This window comes from Pistacia vera, unplaced genomic scaffold, assembly GCF_008641045.1.
Source record: "Pistacia vera cultivar Batoury unplaced genomic scaffold, PisVer_v2 Contig435, whole genome shotgun sequence".
NCBI lineage: Eukaryota > Viridiplantae > Streptophyta > Magnoliopsida > Sapindales > Anacardiaceae > Pistacia > Pistacia vera.
Genome location: NW_022196263.1, coordinates 317,129 through 338,478, shown reverse-complemented (window position 1 = coordinate 338,478; position 21,350 = coordinate 317,129). Strand labels below are relative to the sequence as shown.

The 21,350-nt window shown below is 38.3% G+C and overlaps 1 long non-coding RNA gene across 2 annotated transcripts; it reads left to right on the top strand.

Moving 5' to 3' along the window:
- The first annotated feature begins 844 nt into the window (after positions 1-844).
- On the top strand, positions 845-3,784 carry LOC116143936. 2 transcript variants are annotated; one of them, XR_004130194.1, is made up of 3 exons: positions 845-1,329; positions 2,152-2,275; positions 3,559-3,784. It is a non-coding gene; the product is annotated as an uncharacterized LOC116143936 (long non-coding RNA). The 2 variants fall into 2 exon arrangements; XR_004130195.1 differs by lacking the exon at positions 3,559-3,784 and adding an exon at positions 3,414-3,551.
- Positions 3,785-21,350: the final 17,566 nt, after the last annotated feature.

Below are 21,350 nucleotides of genomic sequence, written 5' to 3'. Positions count from 1 at the left end.
TTTTAGGCGACAATTTGTTAAAATTTGTCGCTAAATTTGGCAACAAATCAAAAAAATTGTTGCTTATACCATTTTTGCCGCTAAAACTAATTACCAGTGAAATATTAGTTATCGTCGCCTAAAGTTAATAGTGGTACTCTCTATTGTGTTGCCTACACTATACTATGACAAGATGTGTATTTGTGTCGCCTAACGTATGTCGCGATGAAATGTGAATTTTTTTCACCTAAGATATACTGTGATGAAATGTGCATTTTTGCCGATTCGCTGTGGTGGAACCTTTTACTGGGGTGGAACCTTTGGCTTGGGTGGGACTTGTAACGGCAGTACAGGAGCCACATTCTTCTGCTCCTGGCTAAGCACACTATCGAACTTATAATCGCCCCTATTAGCACGGCTGCATGGACAAGAAGAGAAAACTATTCCAGTGCACTAGCAAAATAAAGAACACAAAAGTGAGAAATAGATCAAAATTACAAATAAATATTCAAAAACCAAATCCATTGCACTACAAACAGAAGTATCCAAAAACTAAAAACAACATTTTCATAACATTCAGGACCGATGGATACATTCCCTCCCTGATAAGTTTCAAGGTTTCACTAACAACATAATATTTTTAGAGACTTTCCCTCCATGAGAAGTTTCAAGGTCTCATGAACAATATAACATTTTCAATCTCCGTTTAGGAAGCAAAAACAATAAAAGGAAAAAAAGGAAAATGCAAAATATGAGAAATGCAACCATTGTTGAAAGAAAAGTGAGAAATGCAACCATTGTTAAGAGAGAGAGGTGAGAAATGCAACCTTTGCGGATACATTTTGTAAAATATGCAAGAATGAGATGCATTTTGCATCCCTTGTTACCAAATCAACAATTATAAAATGTCACTTTCCCACCCAATTTGCTCTTAAAATTAAGCAACAGTAGATTAAACAGTAAACGCCACTTTCCCACCGTCTGTAAATCCCATTCTGAACGTTCACAAGAAAGGTAGGATGGTCAAAATCTCGTTCAGTGTAGCGGCTGAATGGTTGCCACGTGTCCTACCAAAGTTGACTTAAAAAACAAGGGAAAAGCTAAAGCCCTTTATAACTTTTGAGTTTATTGGGAGCGGCGAGTGGCGACTAATTACGGCTATCGGCGACTGGCAAAAAATAAGGGTTAAAAGCATTAGCTCGCTACTGGTTATGACGAGGACTGAGAAAAAAATAGGGTTCTAAGCAGCGACTGGCAACTGGTTAACCAGGAAGGACGACGACTGAAGGAACACCGGCGACAATGGACGACCAAAGGCTGTTTAGGGTTTAGGGTTCGACTGTTTACGCTGTGGGTAATCATATTTTTGTGCTTTTGATTTTGCCAGTTTGTTGAAATAAGAGACAATTGGTACTATGTTGGGACTGTCATTCGAGGTTAATTTTTACAGAAAATGGGTTAAAGGATTATGCAATTCAAGAGGGCTTTGCATTAAGGAAGTTATCAATTCGAAAACTTTCTCATTCTTGTTTGTTTCTCGGGAAAATTATTTTAATTCCGTGTGTTGAATTGATAGAAACAAAAGAAATTGGCACAAGATGATAACTAGATGTTGGAAAATATGCTTCTGGTTTTACTTCGGTCATCGGTGGTGCATTTCTTACTATTTTGACTTCTGTAATTGAGATTCAGAATTTTACTAGCATTAGTGTTTGTTATTTTTCACCGCAAAACGTGGTGGTTTTAAATTGATTTTTGTGATGCTGAAAGCATTCTCAAGCACTGTTAATTCGTTTATTTGAAACGAAATTGGCGCAAGATGACAATAATTAGAAAATATGCTTTGGGTTTGGGAATTGGCAGTACATTCCTTACTATGACATCAGGAACCGAGATTCGGCATTTTTCTAGCTTGTGTGTTTGTTAATTTTCGCTGGAGAAGTGATCTCTGAGAATTGCTGATGTTAAAAATATTACTTGAAGTGCTCTATTGATTCCTGAAGCTTTTTGTAATGCTGAAAGCACTCTTGAATGTCTAGTTTGTTTGTTTACTTGAAACAAAATTGGTACAAGATGAGAACCAGTTGTTAGAATAGATGCTTGGACTGCTCTTTTAATTCCTGAAACCATTTAAATGATGACAATTTTTTTTTTTTTTTTTTCTTTTGTTAGTTTACTTAAGAGATTGGTATATTGGTACAGTCCTCCACATTGGATTTAGGAGAGGCAGTAATGCAGTATGGACAATCAATTGATGACGGGGAAACTAGCCAGGCTCAAATTCCACAGCTTCTCGGTCAGTAAATGCTTTTGTTGTTAATTTGCTGCCTGCCAGTTTATGGTTTCGTTTGGTTGGATTTTGGGAATACTACTTTTAGTATTTCCAAAGAAGTTAAACAGTAAAATACTCAAAAACTCACAATATTATTCAACTTTATTCAACATTTTTTAAACCCCCTAAATTTGTTAATTCAATTAAATACTCCTAAATATTTTTAATGTTTTTGTTACGGTGACTCCAGCCACCCTCCGGCGGTGGTGGCCGGCTGTCCGTATTTGAGGGTGGATTGGAGGTGTTTTTGTTAACTTTTAATGTTTTATTATAAGGGGTGTTTTGTAAAAAAATAAACATAGGGGGTATTTTATTAATTTGTAAATCCTACATCGTAATACCCGCCCAATTCAACTTTTTTTTAACTTTTTTCAAAAAATTTTTCCCAAAAACACAAAATTGTGAACCAAACGGACCCTATATTTCTAATTCTTTGAAAAGGCAATGTTGGACAATTTGTGACACAAGTGCAATGTGAAGGAAGAAATTGGATTCGCTTTGCAAGAAAGTCATTGGTGTAGCAATGTTTGTGATTGATAATATACTTGTGATGCAATTGGTTATTGTATATTTATTGCAGATTCGTGCAAAATGACACTTTTATGTACATGTATATTTATTTCTTTTTTATATTACTAGTTTCTTTGTTCTTGGTTCTTAGAATTTGTGAAACTTCAGCCATTGGTGTTGTGTGGGGTGGGGTCTAAGGCCTTGGATTGGATACAAATTGGGTGTGAAATTATTTTTGTAACAGAGGATGAGAGTGGAGGTAAGAACATATGTTTTATTGGTGCAAAATGTAAAACCTTTTTGTTTGTTTTGTTTAAGTTTAAGATGAAATCTCAAATGCACTATGGTGAGGATGATTGTCCCGTGGCAGTTCCAAGTCAGTGCCATGTTACTGTTCCTTGGAACTTATAAATTATCCTTGTGTACAATAGGCATTTGTTTGGGCATGTGGAATACTGTAATTACTATATGGTTATTTGCTTGAAAAAGTTTAGGATTAAAATGAAAGGATTTGCATTGGGTGTCATTAGGTAAGGTTCACTTTTAACTTCTCTTTTCTTCTAATGCTTAATATCACTTGTACCGATTGCAGGTCATTGCTGATCATTTGAGTCTTAAAAAGGGATATATGATTGGAGCAAATTTTCAGCAGGTTCAATTGCTGGTTTGTCCACGGGTTAAATGTGATAAATAACAGATTTAATTGATTTTTCTTTGCTGTTGGAAACCTTTGATAGGATCATTCGAGCTTCCTTAGTGGAAAACAAAAGATTGTGAAAAAGGTTTTGAAGATCCAGAAAGCAAAAGAAAAGCAAGCTTCAAGGAGCTAGAAAGTGGAATGGGGAAAGCAAAACTTCTTGGATTTTAAGAAATGAATGAGAAACTGTCTTATAAGAACATCACTAGAAATTTGTAATTAATTGACAAAATGATTCGAATATATATATATGCACTGTAATTTTGCAATCTGGATTCTTATTTAACCAAATTAGTTATGCTAATACTTAGTTTTATTGGGTTTAAATTGACAAAATTTCTTACATATAAATGCCGGGTTAAGTTGCAGCAAATATAGGGATAAAATGGTAATTTTAAGTTTCATAATTTCATTGATTTAAAATATTATTTTAATAGAAAATTGGAGGGATAAATTGGTTATAATTGAAGGTATATCAATAATTTTCATTTAAAGAGTGGTATTTTTGAATTTACAACAAATATATTCTATATTAAACAGAATTTACTGGTGGAACATCACTGTAGGTGGAAAAATGTCATTAGGCCAAAGTAGACCAAAGTGGGAAAATGTCGTTTACTCAAAATTAAAGTAGACTAATCCATCCGCGTGAAAACCATGGCTTCGTTTGGTTAGATTTTGGGAATACTACTTTTAGTATTCCCAAAAAAGTTAAACAGTAAACTACCAAAAAACTCACAATATTATTCAATTTTATTCAACATTTTTTAAACCCCCTAAATTTGTTAATTCAATTAAATACCCCTAAATATTTTTAATGTTTTTGTTACGGTGACTCCGGCCACCCTCCGGTGGTGGTGGCCGGCTGTCCGTATTTGAGGGTGGATTGGGGGTGTTTTTGTTAACTTTTAATGTTTTATTATAAGGGGTGTTTTGTAAAAAAATAAACATAGGGGGTATTTTAAATTTATAAATCCTACATCGTAATACCCGTCCAATTCAACTTTTTTTAAAACTTTTTTCAAAAAACTTTTCCCAAAAACACAAAATTGTGAACCAAACGGAGCCCATAAATTTTGAATTATGAAATGGACCCCATTCATAAATCATTAATCAAAGGAGGTTTTTATATTTCCAATATTTTATCATTTTGGAATTTTACTTCAGTTTAAAATTTGTAAAACAACAAAATATTGGTCTTATCATTTTAGAATAGATTGCATTGATAGTAGATTTAAAACTTATGAATTATTTAATAATTGATTGAAGTATATTTTTAAAAAAAAATTATATATATATATATATATATATTAGAAGATGATCAAGCCACTAAAATATCAACATTCTTTTAATATAAAATTGTATCCGGTATAGGATGGCGTGTTATGATATTCCTAAACCTCATCTGAAGCAAATAAACCATGAAAAAGCTTCAAGGTTAGAAAAGAGAAAAAAAAGAAAGAAAAAGAAAAAAGGNTTATATATTTAACATGCATAGCTAATACAAAAATATCTTTTATTGCACATTTCAAACTCAAAATTAATTTAAATAAAATAATTCATATTTTTTTATTTATCTTAATTTTTTCAAGACATATTGAAAAACATATTATTATTTAGTTAGGAAGATTTTGAAGGGTTTGGATTATGGTTATTGTTATATTGTTTCAATGTTAACTTCTTTTCTTATATATAAAAAAAAAAAAAAAAAAAAATTTCATGACAGTGACAAGTTAAACATCGAGGTGCTTTCTTTTCTGAATTTTGTATATATTTTTTCTGATTTTTTAAAATATCTACAAACATTAAAAGATGTAAAATTGAAAATACATTTAATATGTTTGTTTGAACATAATATTTTTAAAATGTGAAAATAAAAACACATGTGACATTATTGTCTAAGAATACAAATAAAGTAATGAAAATTAAATTTTTTATTAACTACATAACCATAAAACCCTTTTAAATCAGAATTGATTTGTTTCTCTCATAAGTTATATAAAATCTCTAAATGATTTTTTTTTTGTTTAAACATATATGATAAAGATTTTGATTAGAATTGTGAAGCACAGGTGATGTACAAGTGGTCCAGCTTAAGGGGAAATGTTAGACAAAGGGTGTAATTGTAAGGTGGTCCAGCTCAAGGGGAAATGTTAGGCAAAGGGTGTATTTGTAAGGTTTGAGAACTAAACTGGGTTAGTTGGTAATATTAGAAATCTCCTATACGGTGCGTTTTGAGCACTTTAACTATAAATTGTATCTCTCCTATAACTAACTCAATTAATGAAATTCCCAATTTTATTGGCTTTGTGTCTAAGACTTTTCTCTCTAATGTTCATCAGTTTGCCTTTTTTAATTCAAGAAAATCTTCATGGTAGAGCTGTAGACCAACGTCCATGGCTAATTCGAATCCTGAACTGTCAAATTCAACTCCAAGAACAGAGACTGAACAAGATCGAAGCACAAATGTGCTGAGTTCAGCTCTTCACTCAACACTTCCGACAAGCTCAGTGAAGCTATCGGAGAAGAACTATAGCTACTGGCGATCGCAAATTCTTCCAGCATTGATATCTCACAATCTTGATGGATTTGTCACTGGTGAGAATCTATATCCTCCTATGTTTCTTAAGAACATTGCACTTAAGAAATCTGTTACAGACTACTATGTAATATCCCACTTGAGGTACGTATTTAAGATTTGTCGTATTAGTTAAAAGTTTATTGTTTTAACTTAAATTGAGTTTATATGTTGAGTTGGTTGAATTGTTGCCTTGAAATGGGTTGAGTTTTGGTGAAGTTGGAAATCCAAACTTCGCCGGGGCGAAGAAGAAACTTCGCCGCGGCGAGGAGGAGAAGTGGCATTCGTGTAGGTTCTGCCCAATTTCGCCGAGGCGACGAAAAATGCTTCGCCGCGGCGAAGAGCCTAAAACAAAGATTCTTGAGTTTTCTAGAGAATTCTTCTTTTGGAACACAATGACCATTCTACCCCTAATTAGTAGGAAAAGTGGGGAGTAAAATGAAAGGAAATTTAGTAGAGATTGTGTTTGTATGGGGGTGTAGTTGTAAAGAATCAAAGGATATAGATGGAATTTTCAAGAAAGGACAAGGGCAAAATGGGAAATGAAGCTTATAATATGAACTAAAAAGAGTAAAGTGTAGAGAAAAGCCTTATTCATTTCATTCCACCGCCTCTTCCAATTGCCCATATTCTCTCAATTTCTCCACCCAATTTTCCAAGAGTTCTAAGGGATTTAAGAGGGGTTTTGAGTAGAGATTTCATCTAAAGCTTTCTAAGGTAAGAATTCATGCTTTAGATGTGAGTTTTCTTGTATTTATAGTGAGGTCTTATTGTGTTGTTGCTGCCCTTGTGGTTGTTTTGAGTTGTAGAGAAGAGACAAGTCCACAAAGGGAAGGAAAAGTGCTAAGGAAGCCATCTTTGCACAAGGTAAGTAAATCCAACCAAGTTGAGTTATGACTAAGCTTTGAGTAGAGACTTATTTTAATTATGTATGTACATGGTATACCTACTGAAAATTGAGATGAGATGTGTGCTTAGTCTTAGTAGTTGGGATTGATTAAATATGAGAAGTGTTGTTGATATGTGTATTGAGAATGGAGTTTGAGATGAAGTTTGAGAGATATTGTGTAATCCTTTTTGGGAGTGCTTTTCTTGACAGGGATTATGAGTAATTGAGGGAGTTTTTCCCCAATTTGGATGGCTAGAAAAATGAAGTTTAGTAGTAATTTTCGTAGGGTGTTTATATGCACATGAGATGTTTGAGGAAATGCCTAAGTGAAATCTGCCCTGTCACTGCCGTAACTTTCTAAGTAATTTTTGAGTATCTTACGGTTCGAACTGGGCTGAGACCAAAACAGAGAAGTTGTAGCCCTGTTTCTAAGCTTTGAAACGAGACCAGAACCGTAGTAATCCGAGGTGTATAGCATAAGTTATGGCCGTTTTAGTGTGACTGGTGCAGAATGACTGTTTTGAGGAAATCTTGTAGTTGGCATTTCATTAGTGCATTAGGGAGCATGAGCTAGCTCTACACCTTTGTTTATGCACTTAAGCAGTAAGATATAGCTTGAGATATAGTATAGAATATGAGTATATGCTACTCTCTTAAGAGAAAGAGAATAGAGTAGGTTGTGCGATGGGGAACCCGTGAGTAATGGGTAGAGTATTCCCGCATGTACGCCGCATTGAGAGAGCGGCATGAGTATCAGATAGAGAAGTGGTGTAGCCCGTGAGAGTGCATGCGGATGAGGGCTATACCCGAGTACCCGAGAGAGAGAGATTATAGACTCACATGGCCAAGGGTTCCGAATCCATGCATAACCGAGTCCGATCGGCTAGAATGAGTAGAGATCACGTAGAGTGGGAGTGAGTCCCGGCCGTGCCCCCGGTGAGATGGGGTCGTGATTTATGAAAGAGTTATGAGAAAAGAGTTTCTAAGAGAAAGAGAAAGAGGAAAAGAAAGACGTACCCAAAGAGTTATTGAACGGGGAGTTGTAAGGAAAGAATTAGAGAAAGAGAGTTACGGGGCTAGTATGAGTAGAGGATTTACTTACTGAGCATTATTTTAGTGCTCACCCCGTTGTTTTCCCATGTTTTGCAGGACCTAGGTGAGGACACTGTCGGATGGATGTCGGCGTGCGAGGAGGAGTGGTTACACTGTCCCTGATGTTTTGATGACTTTTTGTATACGTTATATATATTTTGTGTAAAAATGCATATGTTTGTAAAGAGTATGTATATATGTTTAATAAAAGAAAAACTTGGGCCCAATTTCTTTATGTTATTTTATATGTATTTTCATTATAATCTTTTGAGTAGTAGTGGCTATTACATACTAAGAAAGAGTCTTTTAGTATTAATGACTATATTTTGAAGATGAAAGAATTAGGAGACAAGCTAACCGCAAGTGGAGTCAAAATTGGTGATGAAGAGTTGCTGCTGTACATATTAGATGGTTTAGGTCCTAAATACGATGTTGTGGTTGCAAATTTGACATTTAATAGTAGTACTGCAACTATTCAAGAAGCTCAATTCGTGTTACATAAGCATGAAATGAGGCTTGAAAGACAGAACAATGCTCTATTAAGCTTTCATGAACAATTAAGTTCTGCTCTAATAGCTGCTAAACAAGGACCTATTTACTCTGTAACTCCACAAAATTCAGGAGCTAGCTTTCAACATGTCTCACATATGTTGAAACCAGGAGTACTAAATTGTCAGTCCCTGAAATGGCCTTTTAACAAGGTCAAAATGTCTCAGCCAATGTACCTTCACAAGCTGTCGTTAGGGGTTTTGATCTTGGTAATGTTGGATATTCAGGAAGTGGTATTAACAGGTTGTCTTATCCAACTGGTTCTCAGTTTATGCCTACTGGTTTTAATCAGTTTAATAACAATATGATGAGAGGAAGAGGAAGAGGAAGAGGAAGCGGCCGAGGTTACTTCAAGCCTAAATTGATCTGTCAGGTTCATGGTAAGACAGGTCACTCTGCCCTGCAATGCCATCATAGATTTGATCAAGATTTCCAAGGTTTCAATTCCTACAATCACTCAGTTTAGGCCTCCACTTATAACCCTTTTGTATCCTCTCAGACTAACCTTACTGGTGTTCCTAATGGTTCTGTTCAGGAATTGTTTGTTGGTAAGTTTGTTCCTAATGCTAGCTTGCATCCTAATAATGGCTTGCATAACTCAGTTCTGGGCTTACATGATTATTCAGCTACTGTAGGACCAGAGATGCCTCAATATCCTACTGCAAACTTTCAACCTTCTGATTACAGACAGAGAATGAGTCCACAACCTCAAGCTAGAACTGTAGGAGTACTTGGAGCTAATCCTACAAAGGTTGAAGCTGGAACACTGTCATCCTCAGGCATTTAGCGTTCCTACCAAGCTGTAGCTACTCCACAAACTGTACATGATCAATCTTGGTATATGGATTCTGGAGCATCTAACCACATGATAGTAGATGCTTCCAATCTGATGCACAAGTCTAGTTATCCAGGGAACTCTAAAGTTCAAGTTGGCAATGGGGATGCTATTCCTATCACTCACACATGTATGTTGCTTGTTCCCTCATATGCCTCACATAGAATACTTATACTTAAGAATATCTTATGTGTTCCGAAAATTGCAAAGAATCTAGTTAGTATTTTTCAAATTACCAAGGATAATAATGTCATAGTTGAATTTCATTCTTATCATTGCTTGGTAAAGGATAAGAGCAACAAAGCTGTCTTGTTGCAAGGCATAGTGAAAGGTGGCTTGTATCAACCAGAATTATCAAGCAATGTCTTTCCTTATACATCATCCATTCCTTCCGCTTCATATCATGTAATTGGGAATGTGATTCATGAAGCTAATATTTCTACTTCAGATAGTATTGCTAATGTTGTTCGTGAGAATTCTGATGTTAAGACTAATAATGTACCTTCAGATTATGCATTGTTGTGGCATGCCCAATTGGGACATCCAAATGTTAAAACTCTTTAGTATGTCTTGAATAAGTTGCATGTAAAACAATCTGCTGCTAGTAATAAAAGTTCCTTTTGTGAGGCTTGTTAATTTGGAAAATTGAAACAATGTAGTTTTCCTGTTTCATCCTCAAGAGCAAGTTGTCCATTAGAATTGGTGCATTTTGATCTATGGGGACTAGCCCCTGTTATGTCTAGAGAAGGGTATAGATACTATGTGATTTTTGTAGATGATTTTAGTAGATACATATGGATATATCCTTTGAAACTCAAGTCTGAGGCATATATTGTTTTTGTGTAATTTCATAAGTTTGTGGAAAGACAATTGGATGTCAAATCACAGTGCTTGCAAACTGATTGTGGTGGAAAGTTCAGGTCCTTTTCAAGTTATCTTCGGGAAAATGGAATTATGCTTAGACATTCTTGTCCCTACCTCCACCAACAAAATGGAAGAGTAGAGAGAAAACATAGGTCCATCACAGAATATGGATTGTCACTCTTAGCTCATGCCACTATGCCTTTCAATTTTTGGTGGTTAGCTTTTAGTACATCAACTTCTCTCTTGAATAGGTTACCTTCAGCACCTCTTGAGTTTGAGTCACCATATTACACTTTGTTTCATAAAGAGCCTGAGTATACTGATTTTAGAGTATTTGGATGTAGTTGCTATCCATATCTCAGGCCATATCAAAGACATAAATTGTCGTATCATACAGAAAAATGTACTTTTCTGGGATACAGTCTTTCCCATAAAGGTTATTTGTGCCTCGTATCTTGTGGTCGATTATATATTGTTCAGCAAGTGAAATTTAATGAAACAGATTTTCCATTCAAGAATGAGAAGAATGAGGCCTTTGAAAATTTTACAAACAATAGTGACAACTTTGTTCAGTACTTTGATAAATCCTGGTGCATTCCTACAACAGTATTATCTTCAAGAATTGATCCTGGCACAGCCTCATTTGAGCCCACATCAAATGATACTCCTGACTTACCATCAGCAAGAGTGGCACACAACCTTAGTCCAACTAATGTAGTCCCACACACTGATATCCAGGCCTCAAATAGATCTACATCTAGCTCCTCTACTCACACTCTATCCAGCTCTTCTGATGGGTTCACTAATCAGGAATGTGACCATCATATCACTTCTACTAATCCTTATAGTCACCAGGAAGCTTTACTACCATGTATATCCCAACAATCCATAAATATTCACCCAGTGATTACTAAAGCTAAGGCTGGTTACTCTGCAAAAGCTAAATTTGATCCTGACTTTACTTATCAGGCTTTATTGACCACGAATACCATTCTTAGTGAACCAAAAACTGTAACTGAAGCTCTACTTATACTTGAATGGAAGCAGGCTATGGAGAGTGAATACCAAGCTCTTTTGAAGAATAAGACTTGGGAATTAGTGCCTTATGAAGAAGGTATGCATATAGTTGGAAGTAAATGGGTTTTCAAAACTAAGTCAAACTCAGATGGGACTCTGTAAAAATACAAAGCCAGGCTGGTAGCCAAAGGCTTTCAACAGACACCTGGACTGGACTACTTTGACACATTTTCTCTAGTTGTCTAGTTGCAATCCATCAAAGTTGGCAAATTTAGCAACTTGATGTAAATAACGCATTCTTGAATGGGGAGCTATCAGAGAAAGTTTTTATGTTGCCCCCTGAAGGTTTCTCTCTTGCCTCTTCTTCTAATTCAAGGCTAGTGTGCAGATTACATAAGGCTCTCTATGGCCTTAAGCAAGCTCCAAGAGCTTGGTTCGATAAACTAAAAAATGCATTATTGGAATGGGGATTTGTTAACTCTACCTCAGACATTAGTTTGTTCTTTTACAAGAGAGAATCTCAAGTAATGCATCTTCTGGTAAATGTAGATGACATCTTGGTGGCAGGAAATGATAGTCATCTTATTTCACAGCTTATAGCTGATCTTAACGGCAAGTTTGCTCTAAAAACTTTGGGAGAAGTTCAGTATTTTCTTGGTTTTGAGGTTAAAAGAAACTCTTTTGGTTTACTACTTACACAAACTAAGTATGCTCAGGAGCTTTTGTGTAAAGCTGGTGTGGAGGATTCTAAACCATGTTATACCCCCATGGCCACTAGTTTAAAACTTGGAAAAGAAGACAGTGAGCAATTTAATCAACCTTCTCTTTATAGGAGTATCATTAGGGGATTGCAATATTTGACTTTGTCTAGACCTGATTTGGCTTTTTCAGTGAATAAACTAAGTCAATTCTTGCAGAATCCTACTACAACTCACTGGACAACCTACAAAAGAGTTTTGAGGTTTGTTAAAGGTACTTTATCCCATGGGATTCTCTTCACAAAAAAGAAACCATTTACTCTAGAAGCCTTTGCTGATGCTGACTAGACAGGAGACACAATTGACAGAAAGTCCACTAGTGGTTGTAGTGTTTTTCTTGGTGGTAATCTAATCCAATGGTCTTCAAGGAAACAAAAGATTGTTTCTTTGTCATCAACAGAGGCAGAGTATAGGTCTCTTAGCCAAGCTGCAACTGAATTAGTTTGGGTCCAAAATTTGTTTAAAGAACTTGATATTCACATTAAAAACAACTATGTTATTTGGTGTGATAACATGAGTGCTGATGCTTTGTCCTCAAACCCTGTTTTCCATGGAAGGACAAAGCACATTCAGATTGATGTCCATTATGTTAGGGAACTTGTTGCAAATAAAACCTTGAATGTCCAAATACATAGCTACTGAATATCAGATAGCTGACATTCTTACTAAAGCTCTTCCAAGCTCAAGGTTTGCTCTATTAAGAGAAAAATTGTGTGTTGCAGCTGAACTTCCTGCACCACTGACTGATTGATCAAGTAAAGTGTACAAACTACAGTAGTTTCAAGTTAAGTGTGCAGACTAGCAGACTACACGACTGCAGTAGTAGTTTTTTTTTTTTTTTATTTGTTATGTTTTCTCTAATCTGTTCAGAGTAAAATTGAGATGATTGTAAGCAGGAGATTAAGTAGTTCTAAATGGAAGACTAAACCAAAGTGGAAGTGGTACAACTTATAGGGATGAAGTAGTTCTAAATGGAAGTGGTGCAGCTTACGGGGAATGTGAAGCACGGGTGATGTACAAGTGGTCCAGCTTAAGGGAAAATGTTAAACAAAGGGTGTAATTGTAAGGTGGTCCAGCTTAAGGGGAAATGTATGGAAAAGGGTGTACTTGTAAGGTTTGAGAATAGACCTAGGTTAGTTTGAAATATTAGAAATCTCCTATAGGGTCTGTTTTGAGCACTTTAACTACAAATTGTATCTCTCCTGTAACTAACTCAATTAATGAAATTCCCAATTTTATCGGCTTTGTGTCTGAGACTTTTCTCTCTACTGTTCATCAGTTTGCTTCTTTAATTCAAGAATCAACATTAAAGAGAGCATAAAAAGTTGATGTAAGATAAGAGAGAAGGACCAGAACTCAGCGTGTTTGGTTAATAGTACATTTCTAAAGGGTTGCAGCTTCAGCTTAATGTGATGAAAATGTGATTTAATGGTGGAGATCAAGAGACTGGGAAATGCGATGCAATCACATGGCTAGAAATGACAGAACTTGATTGAAAAATTTAGGGGTTTTTTTTTTTTTTTGAAAACAATTATTTTTCTTATATAGAAGTGTGTTTCTGTTCAGTTTAAACAAGCAGAGGAGAGAGAGAGTTGAGTTGGGATCAATTTGAGTGTATAAGTGGAGAATATCTCTGATATGTCAACAGTTGGATTTGTCTTACATCGCTATCTCATCGTCCGATGCTCGTCACCAGGACTGCAGAGTCTTTCCAATTTTATGGACCTGAGTTAGTTTCCCCAAACTATAGGGATGAAAATGTTATTATCTCTTCTATTACAAGACAAGTTCTTAATATACCATTCTCTTAACTAAAACATTTGGTTTTAAGTTAAAAGTCAAGTCTTTAAGTGATAAAACTGAACAACCAATAGATCTTTGCATATAAAAGATTTATTTTGCCTAAGAGGAACTAAGTAAAGAATATATGTAAACATTTGGATTTGTCCCAATTCTATGTGACCCACTTGTAAGTTTCCAAACTTGCCCTAAGTTATTTATCCCTAATTCAAAATTGCTCGTTCCCCAAACTTTCTTGCTACTTCAATGACTGAAATATTTTTTTGGATGAGAACATGAAATTAGGAATTTTTGTTAAATAACTGAAATTCCTATGTTTGTTAGGGGTCCCTTTTTTTAATATGAAAAAAAAACAAAAACACTTTGAAATAATATGTTTTTGTAGTTTTTTCATTTTGATTTTATTAATAGGATTGACCAATTTGTCATACTTTTATTGTGGAACCTAATTTCATGTTCTCATCCAAAAAAAAGTATTTTATCGATTCGTTGGGGTGGAACTTTTTGCTGAGATGGAACCTTTTGCTGGGATGGAACTTGTAACGGTAGTACATGAGCCACATTCTTCTGCTCCTGGCATAAGTGCAGTATCGAACTTATAATCGCCCCTGTTAGCATGGCTACATGGACAAGAAGATAAAACAATTCCAGTGCACAAGCAAAATAAAAAACCCAAAAGTGAGAAATAGATCAAGATTACAAATAAATATTCAAAAACTAAAAACCATATTGCACTACAAACAGAAGTATTCAAAAACTAAAAATAACATTTTCATAACATTCAGGACCATGGATACATTCCCTCCCTGATATGTTTTGGGGTTTCACTAACAACATAACATTTTCAAAGACATTCCCTCCCTGAGAAGTTTCAGGGTTTCACGAACAACATAACATTTTTAGTCTCTGTTTAGGAAGCAAAAACAATAAAAGGAAAATGCAAAATATGAGAAATGCAACCATTGTTGAGAGAGAGAAGTAACAAATGCAACCATTGTTAAGAGAAAGAGGTGAGAAATGCAACCTTTGCAGATACATTTTTGCAAAATATGCAAGAATGGGATGCATTTTGCATCTCTTATAACCAAATCAACAATTATAAAATGTCAAGTTTAACCTTGCTAAAAAGCTAAAAACGGAAATTGAAGGTAGATCGAGATTTTATCTAAAAAGCAATCGAAGCTATAAGTCTAAAATTGTCAGTTTTATCTTGTAGAAACCCAATCCAACGTCTCCTATATACTTTGGAAATATACACAAAAGACGCAGCAGAGCAGATATATCAATCAATCTAAACGAAAAAAGCAGATAACAAATAAAATAATCAATTCACATATTAAAAAATAAAAGTAGCATGTGGTCGTCGTTTTGAAGACGCGCTGGATGTTGGTTGTGCGGCTGTCGCCACCGTTGACACGCTGGCTAATGGTTGCGCGGTTGTCACCATCGTTGACACGCTGGCTGATGGTTGGTCACAAGGGTGAGCTAGGAGTGGAGTGGAGTAGAGCCAGCATGAGAATATTCATATCTTTATAAGTTTACTGATATAAGGCTCGGGTTCCCCTTCCTTGTACATATATACACAATCATAAAGAGCATATTCAACACCATCATATGTAAAAGATTCATAGAACCAGACATCTTTCTTTTTTCCACCAATTCCTCTCTTTTTACCCCATTTAAATTCAAGATTCTCAACTTCAGCAAATTCTACCATCTTGATATGTACGCTTCACTACAGTCAAATAAGAAATCAAACAAGTCCAAAAAGATTAACCTGAAAAAATAGCAATAAACCATTTTAAAAAGTGAAGACTTCTCTCAAATATTCATGACCAGCTACAAAATGAAGTATTTAACATATTTTCAATGAGAAAATATACAAGTAGAATGCACAACAAACGTTTGGTTTTATAACAACCTCAGAATTCGCAAGAATACAAATTTTGATGGAGTTAGATTGACATAGACATCAACGTCAAGACCGTTGTTGATGATTTCAACAAAGATTAAAACCGAAGCTCAAAAGTAAGAATGGGCCTAAGGGCTCTAAAGGGCTGGCAAACACTGATCGCGTCTCAAGCAGAATACCAGTCTCGTTGAGACTCAGTGAAAAGACGCAGCCCGAGCTGTCTCATGCCACGTCGCAAGTACACCCCCATAAAAATCTGGGTAGGGCGATTCCTATCACCACTAGTAAAATGATCCTGATCGTCATCGTGCGAGAGGGTCCCATACTTCGCAGGGCTGTTCTTACCACCGTGAAGGTCGTGAAAATAGCCCGTAACCATTCATTGGCATCACACGGCTCTAGCCAGCGTGTGTCGAGAGTGGCCGGAACCGTCGGCCGAGGCGAAGAGGAACCCGACCTCTGGACTTTTCTCAACCGTAATCGCGAGGGTCGAACTCGCATAGGTGAAAGCAATCCCCAAGTGGCTCCATTGCCACAAATTGAGGAGCTGCAGTGAGCTCTAAACCGAGTAAGAGCTCAGCAAAATGAGCAAGGGCAGGTCGCGTCAGTGTCCCCCTTCTCTCTCGAAGTGAGCCGCTCCACTCCTATCAAGATTCAGGATGCCCGACATGCGGGTGTTTGATGGAAATTCTGATCCGCAAGATCATTTATATGAATTTAACGACCTGATGGAGCTTCACCAAGTCTCAGATCTAGCAAAATGCCGTTGTTTAGCAGTGACTTTAACCTCCTATGCCAAACGGTGGTTCAGGCCGCTCCCAGCGGGATCGATCATTTCGTGGCCTCAGATAAGCGCGACGTTCCTAAGGTATTTTCAAGCGAACCGAAAGTTCTTGATGCCTTTGAGCTACCTCAACAATATAAGGCAAGAAAGGGATGAATCCCTCCAGTCCTACATCGACTGTTTCCACAGAGAACTCAACAAGGTGGCTTATACTCCCAAAGAGTTTGTTTGGACTCTCATCATAGCAGGAGTTCGTCCACAAACCGACCTATGGAAAGAATTACAGGCTGAGGACGATGTTTCCCTCGCCCGATTCTATAACTTGCGGAGAAGTAACTCCAGATTGAAAATTCATTGGCGGCGCTCCGATGTCACGACCCCGGCGCTTCAGGTAGTACGTCAGATTGGGGGGAAAGTAGAAGAGTTGATCGCAGAGGGGCCGCTGATGACCAGCGCAAAGGAAAGAAACCTCGCTACGAGCCTAAAAAGTCATATGCTCTCGTCCCTCGTCGAGATTGTGACAGAGACCAATATACACCTCTGAATGCATCTGTATTGACTATTCTTGATAAATCAGAAGAAACCAGCCTACTCGGAGAGCTCGAGCCCATGAAAATTCCTGCGTCAGCCATAAATAATAAGAAGTACTGTCACTTCCATTGGGATAACGGGATCACACCGATGAGTGCCGAGCTCTCAAGTAGGCAATTGAAGAACTCATTAAGAAGGGATATTTCAAGGAGTATATTGACGACTCTGCTCCCGCACAAGAGAAAAGTCAAGGGGATCAAGGAAAGAAGCGTCGTGATCGCAAAGGATATTGTAGTGTCAACATGATCTTTGGAGGGTTGCACCTCATGGGGAACACGCAAGGTGCCTAAGAAAGATATGCTCACGGGGTTCATCACGACCCCATCAGTGTGATGAGCACGTCGTATGACCACAAAAGGTTCGCAAAGAGGAGCCAATCACCTTTTCTGAAAAGGATGCAGCCTATTTGCATCATCCCCACGACAACGCTCTTGTGATCACGCCCCTCATAGGGCACCATAACTTCCGTAAGATGCTAGTGGACAACGGAAGTGCTGTGAACATCCTGTTCCAGATCACTTTCTAAAGAATGAACTTGGACGAGGCCGACCTGAAGCCCGCCTCGATCCCTCTTTATGGTTTTACAAGGGACCACCTGATCCTTAAAGGAACGATCCAACTTTCAGTCACGCTGGGTGATTTGACAAAGTAATCAAGGTTACTGAATTCTTGGTAGTGGATTGTCCATATGCTTTTAATAGAATTCTGAAGCGATCTCTACTAAGAAATTTTAAGGTAGTCACTTCGGTATACCATCTCAAGATGAAGTTCCCCACCCCGACGGGGATAGCAGAAGTTAGCGGATCTCAAAGTACATCTCGCGACTGTTACATAAAAGTAGTGCAGATGGCGTGCAAAGGGAAGGGTATGCGTGGCATTCCCTGAAAGACTATGGCGATCAGCCAGATCGAGCCCCAACCAGGTCCAACCAAGGATAATATGGATCCTCGAATCCAGGAAAGCCTTTCCAGTGGGCCAGTTGAGGATTTATCTGAAGTATCGGTCGACCAGGGCGAGCCGAGTCGAATGCTAAGAATTGGGAGCAATCTCAACCCCCAACTCACCTCCGAGCTAATTAGCTTCCTCAAGGAAAATATCAATGTGTTCGCCTGGTCGCAAGTAGATATGATTGGGATTAGCCCTGATATCATCTGCCATGTGCTGAACATCGACAACGAAGCCAAGCCAGTTCTCCAAAAAAGAAGAGTGATAGATCTGGAGCGATATGCCACCTTAAAGCTAGAGGTGGATAACCTCCTTCGAAACGGGTCCATCCGGGAAGCACTCTACTCGACCTGGGTTGTCAACCCGGTTCTGGTAAAGAAGCCCAATGGCAAGTGGCGAACCTGTGTCAACTTTAGCAACCTCAACAAAGCCTGCCCTAAAGATAGCTTTCCCCTACCTAGAATCGACCAGCTCATGGATGCCACCTCAGGGCACGAACTGCTTAGTTTTATGGATACGTACTCGGGATATAATCAAATTTCGATGTACGTGCCAGACGAAGAGCATACATCTTTTATTATAGATCGAGGATTGTACTGCTACAGAGTTATTTCCTTTGGCCTTAAGAACGCTGGTGCGACCTACTAGCGATTGTTTAACCGGATGTTCTCTAACCAGATTGGTAAGTTAATGGAGGTCTATGTAGATGACATGCTGGTCAAATTCCATGCCGTTTTAGATCACATAGCGCATCTCGCTGAGATGTTTGATATCCTCTGACTATACAGAATGAAGCTGAATCTTCTCAAGTGTTCGTTCGGAGTATCTTCAGGAAAATTCCTAGGATACATGGTTAACCAACGGGGGATAGAAATCAACCTCGAGAAAATTCAAGCTCTCCTCGATATGGAAAGCCTGACTAGCAAAAAGTAGGTCATGAGCCTTAATGGGCGAATAGCAGCACTGAGTCGCTTCATATCAAGGCTAACAGATTGCTGTTTGCCATTCTTTAATGTTCTGAAGGCCAATAAGAAGTTCGAGTGGACTCCTGAGTGCGAATAGTCGTTCCAAAGTATAAAAGAACACCTCGGGAAGCCACCTCTCCTGTCTAAGCCTATTCTGCAAGAGATCCTGCTCCTGTACCTATCCATCTCTTAGTTTGCAGTCAGTGCAGCCTTAGTTCGAGAAGAGGAAAAGGTCCAATGGCCAGTATACTACGCGAGCAAGCGTCTATTGGACGCCGAGATGCGGTATCTGAAAATGGAACGATTAGCCTATGCCTTGCTGATCGCTTCCAGAAAGTTGCGACCTTACTTCCACGCCCATATTATCCATGTAATGACTAATTACCCACTTAGGAATGTCCTCCAGAAGCTAGATGCATCAGGTAAATTACTTAAATGGGCCATGGAATTGAGTCAGTTCGATCTGAAGAACAAGCCAAGATCGACTTTCAAAGGGCAGGCTGTTGCTGACTTCATTTCAGAATTCTCCTATCTTCCAAGTGAGTTGAAGCAACAGCCCAGTGAAGCCATCCAAGAAACTGCTCAGAATCTATCAACCTGGAGCCTCTACGTCGATGGATCATCGAACAGAAAGAGGGCTAGTGCATGTATTCTCCTTTTGAGTCGCGAAGGGGCTCGCGTTCACGGCAATCTTCGGTTCAGATTTAAGGCAACCAAAAATAAGGCCGAGCATGAAGCTCTGCTCGCTGGATTGTGGTTGGCCAGAGAAGTGGGTGCAACCACGATCAGCATCTACAGCAACTCCATGCTGGTTGTTAACCAGATTTTAGGAGAGTATCAAGCCAAGGAAGAAAATATGATCCGCTATCTGAAGAAAGCTAAGGCCGCACTCGAGCCGTTCAAGCACTTCGCGATCACTCAGATTCCTAGAGATAACAACTCTGTGGCAGATGCCTTGGCAAGGATAGCCTCATTGTTGGACTCAGAAGCACCGGATAGCATTCCTGTTAGATTCATCGAGGCGCCTAGTATCAGCCCAATCGAACAGGCCGTAAATGTAATAGAATCAGATTCCTGGATGACCCCCATTTTTCGATACCTCAAGGATGGGATCTTGCCTGACGATAAGGTCGAGGCAAGGGTTCTACGAACAAGATCTGCTCGTTACACCCTCATCGGGGACCAGTTGTACAGGCGAGGGTTTAGCACTTCTCTCCTCTGATGTGTAACCAGCGAAGAAGCGGATTACATCATAAGGGAAATACATGAAAGGATCTGCGGTAATCACACCGCCGCACGATCTCTTGCGAACAAGGTTGTTTGTCAAAGGTACTATTGGCCCTGAATCCAAGAAGACACCTACAACTTTGTCAAGAGGTGTGACAAGTGTTAGCGGTTCGCAAACATACCGCGAGCTCCTTCCCACGAACTGATAATAATGACTAGCCCCCGGCTATTTTTCATATGGGGAATCGATCTCATCGGTCCCATGCCAGTCAGTAAAGGGGGAGTCAAATATGTCGTGGTCGCAGTAGATTACTTCACCAAATGGGTGGAAGCCGAACTGCTAGCCGTGATCACGACCAGGAAACTCAAAGACTTCGTTTTCAAGAATATTGTGTGCCGCTATGGAATTCCTCATACCCTTATCTTGGATAACAGAAAATAGTTCGACAATGAGGAGTTCAAGCAGTTTTGCGATGAGCTGGGCATCCATAAAAAATTTGCTTCAATTGCAAGACCGTAAGCAAATGGTCAAGTTGAAGCTATCAACAAAACCATCAAGCACACTCTGAAAGCCAAACTTGGCAAGGCCAAAGGGAATTGGGCTGACGACCTCCCAGAAGTCCTATGGGCGTACAGAATAACTCCGAGAACCTCTACCTTAGAAACCCCTTTTTCGCTAGCATACTGCTGTAAAGCGATGATCCCTATGGAGGTAGGAACTGGTTCGATACGGAGGGACTTGTACAATGAAGCTGACAACAAAGCACTTATGCGAGCAAGTCTAGACCTTGTTGAAGAACATCGCAGCAAGGTTTCGCTAAGGATAGCAGCCTACCAGCAATGCGCGAAGAGGTTCTTCGAATCTAAGGTCAAACGAAGAGACTTCTAGGTCGATGACCTTGTATTGAAGGAAGTTCTTCTCTGTGCTAGGGAACCAAGTGTGGGAGTGTTAGGACCGAGCTGGGAAGGTCCATACCGCATCGACAAGGTGATAAGACCATGGACTTATCATCTCAAAAGACTGAA